A 7,546-nucleotide genomic window follows, 5' to 3' on the forward strand; every position below is an offset into this window, starting at 1 on the left:
CCCTCTGCAAACATCTCCAATTTTACCAAATAAGAATGTACAAAATGATGTAAAAATAAACATAATAAATAATGCCCAGCTCAGTTTCAAAAGAAAGAGTGGAGAGAAGTCGGCTCATCCTGTAACAAGCCCAAGGTGAGAAGGCCCAGAACCCGAGAACTGGGCTGGGGAAATAAGGCAGGACTCTGCCTGGGCAAAGGCCGGTTTCTGACTCCTGCAGGGTGTCAGCTGGGCCATCCTCGGTCCTCATTTTGCTTGCCATACCTCCCTCCCTCTTCCTTAAGTCACTTTGCCCCTAGATGGGAGCCCCCACCGGCTCCTTTTCCGCCTCAGAGCTCCCTTGCTGCTCCCCTGACGTCCAAGTGACCCCAGGGCCCAGAGCTAGTGCCTGGTCTCCTGTGTCTTACTCATTCCAAGGCATGGCTTGGAATGCCACCTGCATGTCGAAGCCTCCGGTGACATGTCACCGACACGGCCTCTCCCCTCCGCTCCAACTGCCTTCTCCATCTCCCTTCAGACGTGCAGTCAGAGACCAGATTCACTCTCAGAAACTCCTTCCACCACCCCCCACACCACACACAGCTACTATTTACTATCACAGATCAGATAATGCTCCCCAGAAAGCGGAAAAGCAGAGCTAGAGAGATGGGTCAGCCACCCACAGATGGTGCACCCCGGCCATTTTCCCCGGAGCTCAAACCCACAGTTACACCCACTGCACGGTCCAGGAATCCTTTGACGCTGCCTGTCCTCCACGACAGGCTCAACTCCGCAGAAACAGATGCTGCCCAGCCCCGGCCTCTACTGAGTCTCGGGCCTTAGCCGGCGTCTGCCCAGAGCGGTGGTCAGTTAAGGTGCTCGACACTCGTGGAACCTGGGGGCGAGTCGCAGGGAGTGCCAGTGGGAAGAGAACTGGAATATGGGTGTTGGGGCCAGCCCCTGGGGTCCTGGCAGTTTCCTCACCTGTACCCCTCTACCGACCTGCCCCTTGGGGGGCTGGGGGAGCCCCCTGTCTCCGCACAGGGGAAGCGAAGGGTGATTTTATGTGACTCCTGAGTATCAGCTCCACAAAGGGCCATGCTCTGGTGCTGGGCCCACCGGGGCAGCTGAGGCCCCCCCACCCCATGACACTGAGGCCCCCCCACCCCATGACACTGACCTTTGTCCCAAAGCTCCCAGCTCCGCTGCCCTGCATGGAAGACCCTCGTCCTCGTCATCTGTCTTTCCCCACTGGGTGAAATCTAAAGTGAGCTGTTTGGTCGGTGAAGAAATTCTGATCTGAATCAGACTGTTCACTCCATCCAGGGGATGGGGGGTGTCGTCCAAACACACCCAGCAGGGGGTCCCTGGTAAGTCTGTGCCTGGGGTGGTCGGGGTGGCCTGGGCGGCCTGGGCAGTAACAGCTCAGAACAATTCCATGCCAAAGAGAGGCCCGCGTGCGAGAGGCCCCGACCTCGCCAAGGCATTATTGAGGGCAGAAGAGGGCTCTGCCCGTCTCCTGGGCTGATGGCCTGGGCCGCGGGGGCTGCGTCCTCCCCACCTTCAAAGACGGAACCCGGCACAGAGGGATTCGGGAGCCCTTCCCAGAACTGCTGTCGGAAGCAATAGCGCTAGGACACACAGCTGGCCTCAAATGGCCAGCTCTCCAGCCTCACCCCTCCCGGGCCCCCTCGCCCACTGACCTCCAGGACAGGGCCTCTTCCGATGCTGGAACCGGTCAAGCCTCCCACCCCGCGGGACTACAGAGCACACAGTAAATGCTCATGAAACATGAAGGTCGCGTCCGCACATGAATTGTGTGCCAGGCGCTAACATCATTATCTCACCACATCGCCCGGTAACACTGAAGCCTCCCTTGAAATGCAGAAGAAACGGGCACTCAGCAAAGAGAATACGCACCTCGTACGACAGGTGCCTGGCACCCTCCCCACAGGCTCGGGACACAAGTGTAAAGAAGCGAATTCCGTGTTTACAGACGGCCGTCTTGGCGCTGCCACACTGAGCTCATCAAGCTCTGCCTAAAACTCCCAGTGGCCCTCAGAATAACAGCCTGACCCCAAGGCTGGTCTGGTCGGACGGGTCCTCGCAGGGCCCTGGGCTTTACTCCTAAGGAAATGTAAGTAAAACTGCAAGAAGTATTGAACGTCAAGTGTTTCTCCAGAGAGAAAAATTATCTCCTGAAAGAGCTCATCCTGGTCACATAAATACAACAAGCAGAACTGGAAGAAACTGCGGCGCTTTTTGCTCTAAGCATGTTACTGCCTTGGCTTTAAAAAAAGAAAATGGAGCTCGGGATAGTTAAGTAACCTGCCTCGGGTCACAGGGCTAACGGCGGTCTCCGGACTGTCCAGGTACCCTCAAGGCACGCGCTGGCGGCACCAACCTAAGTCTGACACAATCTACACAAGGGACTAGACACCCTGTTCCTGAGGGGCCACCAGTCAGCTGTGGCTCTGGGAAAGGCAGAAACGTCTTCACCCAACCTCGCCTGTCTCCCTGGTCTGGAGCAGTTTTATTCAGCTGCTTGCCCCAGGGCTGAGCTCCTACCTCAGGCCCTCCCTTGCGTTCCTGGCATATCTGTGCACAAGTCTGTTTCCCAATAGACTATGATCTCTTTGGACAGAGGGAAGAAAGGGCTTGCAAATGTCTGTCCCAGGAGCAATTAGCAGGATGCTTTTTGCCCAGAGCTGAGAGGCAATAAATGTTTGCAAATCTGAAATGGCCTATACTAGTTTTCAGCCTTCCCATCCTTCTTTACAAGGCCCCTTGGGGCCAATCTGTTAGATTTTTTTAACGATGTATTTATTTATTCACACAAGAACTGGGGCACAGACCAGATTGGTGGGGAAGGAGGCGGTGGGAGGATCCACCAGACACAGAGTGGGGGAAAGAACAGGCAGATGCACTGAAATCCACTGCTGAGGGGAGCAGCGGGCAGGTCAGGAGCGGTCTGCTGCGCCACATGGGTCACCTCCCTGGCCGGGGGTTGAACTGGTGCTGCAGCGGCTGAGAGCTTTATAGTGCTGGGCTATAACCGGCTGCACCACCAGGAAGGGCCCCAGTCTGTCAGTAGATCTTACAGATCCTGTATCCCCAGGCAGGTTGACCTGCTGCCTAATGAAACCTTCCCAAAACCTGGTTGTAAAGCCGAGACCTATGTACCACTCATTTATATAGAAAAACTTGAGTATCCTCCCCCCCTCAAAAGTAACCCACCAAGTCATACCAAATGACACATAATCCCTGCCCACAAAATACTAACATACAGTCAAAGCAGAAACGCCACAATAAATCCACAGCTGTGTAAAAGCAGCTTCCCAGGAAGGGCTCCGGGGGGCCACCGAGGCTGAAGGCCTTGCTGTTTCTAGAACAGCTGCAAAACCAACACTGCTGCTATTTTCTTTTTGCCTTTAGTCCCAAAAAGCAGAACTCCTCTTTGGATTTGTCCCAGGTAGTGGAGACAGGTACTTTAGTATAAGCCAAAGCAAAGTGGCAAAACTTGAACTTTCCAAAATCGGGGGCCAGTTGTGTCTCTTAAAGGCCCCTTTCCCTATACACCACTAATAACCATCCTGCTCCTGCCCTCTGCAAACATCTCCAATTTTACCAAATAAGTCATAGTTCCCATCTTAGGATGCAAAGCCACAGCATGGCCTCCGATATTTATGGATTCGTCCCGTAAGTGTCTGTTAACCAAGCCTCCTCTGTCCCAGGGCAGTAATTAAAGAATGAAGTATGAAACTGGGTTCCTGCCCTCCTGGAGGTTCCCTTTTAATAGGAGAAACAGACACTAAACAAATTAAGACATCAACAGATAAGCATGTAATCTCAGCACCTGCCCTAGAGAAACAGAAGCAAGGATGTTCATCTGGTACAGTCATAAGAACAATGGGAACAGCCCACGCGTCAATCAAAGGAAATGGTCACCCAACATCAGGCCTGTGTCAGTCCCTCAGACTGTTTACTCTGACAACTTTAAAGCAAAGCCTGTTTAGATTAACTTAATCATTCAAAAAAAAAAAAAAAAAAAGATTCAGGACGACAGCAGCCGGACAGGAAGAAGTCATTCTGTGTGTACTCGTGTGTCTGGGTCACCACGGCATGTGGGGTGAAGCAAAAACCCCAGTAATGTTTGCTAAAGGAAATCTATGTAAACATACACGAGTATACGTGTACCTGGAGAGACGGCTAAGGCACACAAGCTGGTGCTTTTACAGTGTATATTAATACATTATGTAGCACACCGCAAACTAATGTTACGGTCCATTAAAGCTCAGAAAAAATAGAAAGATGCAAATCCCTGAATCATACAATTTTATACCAAAAGTGGCTAATTCTCAAATGTGGGCAAGAATCCAGGAGTCTGGCTCAGTATTTTGATCTTTTTATATGTAAAGCATATTCACAAGTGACGTGTATAATTAAAAATTAATCGTGTATTAACAGAGTATTCCAAACTGTGTCAAACATGCGGGATAAAATGCTGAGTATTTCCAGAGACTGCTGCCCCATAACAGCTGCTAAGCCCCCCTCTCCCTGCCCTCCTCCTGGCTGGGGGCTGGCTCCGCTGCCCCCTACACCTCACTCTGAATGCCCCAGGCACGCCGTGCCACACGCCTGTAAGACCCGGCCCACAGCCATCCTCCCCTCCCAGCCCGCCCCAAGTGCCTCGAAGTCGCTCTGCTCAGTCACTCTTTGTTCGGGCCCCTTTATGGCATTTGCTGATGATGCCAGCCCCCAAAGTACGTGTTTTCTTACTGCCTAAGAGGTGGCAGGGATCTTGGGGAACAGGGGCTGCCACACAAGAAGTGTCCAATAGACCACAGCTGCCCACTTAATTAAATAAATATGCTCCCAGGGTTCTTTCATCTATGCCTTCATTTACTCTCTCACACAACAGATCTTTCTGAAGGGCCTTCCTGGAGGCGCGACAGGTTGAAGTGCAGCACTGTGAAGCTGTCCACAGCCACTGCAGCACAAGTTCCATCCCCAGCCAGGAAGCTGACCCACAGGGCGCAGCAGACCTCTCCTGTCTCCAGTCTGTCTCTGGTGAATCCTCTCACCACCCTGTCCTCTGGCCTACACCCCCAATTCTTGTATGCATACATAAACCCACCCCACCCCCCAAAGTCTTTAAGCTTCTACTGGGTACCAGGCACTGTTCCAAGCCCTGAGAAAGCCACAGGAAAGAAAAGTACCAAACTGCCTGTACTCCTAAAGCTAACGCGAAACTGTATGGATGATGGACACTATAGAAAAAAAATAAAGGCGGTCCAGGGGCCAGGAAGCAGAGAATAAGTGGGGATGATGTTATGGTCCGGGAAGGCTTCACGGGTAGAGCCATCTGGTTGGTGACAGTGGGAGCCATGTGGAGTTCTGGGGGAAAGCATTCTCAGCACTCAAGTATGCAAAACCCTGAAGCACTGTGCCCAGTGATTCCAGGGGCAGAGGAAGTCAGCACACACTGTGGCTGGAGGAGAGTGCCAGGAGAAGACAAGTCTGAAGATGAGGCCTGGGAGGCCGTGTTGATTGCTTGGGGCCTTTGCGCATCATCAAGAATGAATTTTGTTCTGAATAAAGCAGAGCCATGAAGGGGCAGAACAGAGGGACAATGCCCAGGTCCGGGTCCTAAGAGGCGAATTCAACAGACATAAAGCCAAGAGCACTCTTGAAACGCTAACAGTCTCCTTTCCCCACAGCTCCCATATTTAAGAATATTTAATCCCGTCCTGTGTCTTCAGGTCACTTTTACAACAACTAGTAAAAGAGATAAGGCAAAATAAACACTTGGACCCTCCTAAACTACAGCCTGAGCTCCGCCATCTGGTTTATCCAATCAAGGTGGTGATTGGATAACACTGGTGTGTCTCAATTCATTCTGCAGACCTGATTGCTGCACACGGCAGACGCTTCCTCACTGACTCCTCTGACTTACTGTGGACCTACAACGTGAAAAAGTGGAATTCTAGCCCTGACTGACTCTGAAGCCCATGCTGACTCCAGCCATTCTTTTTTGTTGTGCCATGTGGCTGACATGGCTTAGGAGCATATGGGATTAATAATAATAGTGACCCTTGATTAAATACTGTTGTAGGCCCAGCACGTTACATGCACCCTTTCTAGATACCGGCCAGTGCCTGATCCCCCTACCCCCTGGAAAGCTGCCCCTCCACTGTGCACCTGGGTGGTGGGCCAGGGGCTGAGCCCCTGAAACTGGCTTTCTGGGTTCCAAACAGGGCTCCAGAATAGCCAGTTGTTGCGCCTGGGGGAAGCCCTCTCCTGCTGTGTCTCCCCATTTTACAGATGGAGGTCAGAGTATTGGCTGATAAGGCTGCTGGAGTGAAATAAACAAGCCCTCACTTGCAAAATGCTTTGGAGAGGACAGGCACAAAGTGAGCCTTCAATTAAGACAAGAGGACAATAATAACAGTCAGGAGAAATACGGGAAAATAAATCAAATTATTGAGCCCTCTCTATGTGCCACAGTCTCCACGTTGATAATGAGTCTGTGGTCCAGACCCATACCCTGTTACTGGGCTCAGTGGTGCTCAAAACCAGGGGGGTCCTGAACCCCAGCGGGCCCTGCCAGGGTCCAGCATCACAGTGGGAAGAGAGAACCAAGTGTGTTTCTGGCAGGTGCGAGGGCAGTCCAACTGGGACCCCGCTCATCCGCCTCTGAACCTGGGAGCACTCGGGGTACACAAAGCCTGTGCAATTCCTTAAAGAGAGATACCTGGGTCTGCGGGATCCGGGGAGGCGCTGGGAGTCGGCCTGCCTTTCAGGGCTCCGCCGGCATCTTCGGGCTGAAGGTCAAGGGTGGCCTGGGAGGCGTGAGGGAGAGTCACAGGTGAGAGAGTGCAGCGGGTAAGTGGGCTGAGGAGCCCGTACCTCCAGCCTGAAGGTGCGTCCTCGCAAACCTTGCCCTCCAGCATTTACAGGATTTGGAGAAAATGCTGGAGAGGAGATTAAGAGGGGAGCCACGCCCCGGCAGAATAACCAGAAACACACACACAAAATCTGCTCAATCAGCGATCAGACAGCTGCCCTCAAGTCCCAAGGTTTGGATAAGCCGGAGGCCCCTCTCCAGCGCCCCACTCGGCCCCCGGGAAGCTCCGCAGCTCCCCGGCTCCTGGGCGGGTTCTCAGAAACCGGAACTGAATGAACCGGCTGGCGGAGCGGGGTCCTGACTCAGCGGCGGCTGCCTCACCTGCAAAGCGGGGGTCCTCGCGCGCCCCGAGGCTCCGGGCTCTCCGGGGGGCTCCTGGCACCGAGGCACCCGGGGCGCGCGGCATGGCCGTCACCCCCGAGACGTCAGCCGCGGGGACACGAGCCTTTATTCTCCGGGAGCCTCCCCGCTCCCAAACAGCCCTGCAAGCTAGCTCACCCCTTGGGCCCCTCTGACAACTTAAAAAAAAAAAAAAATGTGAGCACGTTTTGTTGTCATATTTTTTTTTGCAAAGCCCCAGCCGGCTCGTCCTCCTAAAAATATTCTAAGAGATTATGTTTTCTTCCCACTTGCTTTGAGGAACGACTTCACCCTGGTGAG

At 53.0% G+C, this 7,546-nt stretch overlaps 1 protein-coding gene across 1 annotated transcript in view; it reads right to left on the minus strand.

Moving 5' to 3' along the window:
* Positions 1-6,964, minus strand: part of ZNF217 (zinc finger protein 217) — a 31,323-nt gene extending 24,359 nt beyond the window's left edge. Inside the window, exon 1 of the mRNA XM_012728134.1 lies at positions 6,734-6,964. The gene's annotated coding sequence lies outside the window, so the exon portion shown is untranslated. The remainder of the gene's footprint in view (positions 1-6,733) is intronic.
* Positions 6,965-7,546: the final 582 nt, after the last annotated feature.

Source organism: Condylura cristata, unplaced genomic scaffold (genome assembly GCF_000260355.1).
Source record: "Condylura cristata isolate star-nosed mole 26May11 unplaced genomic scaffold, ConCri1.0 scaffold00022, whole genome shotgun sequence".
NCBI lineage: Eukaryota > Metazoa > Chordata > Mammalia > Eulipotyphla > Talpidae > Condylura > Condylura cristata.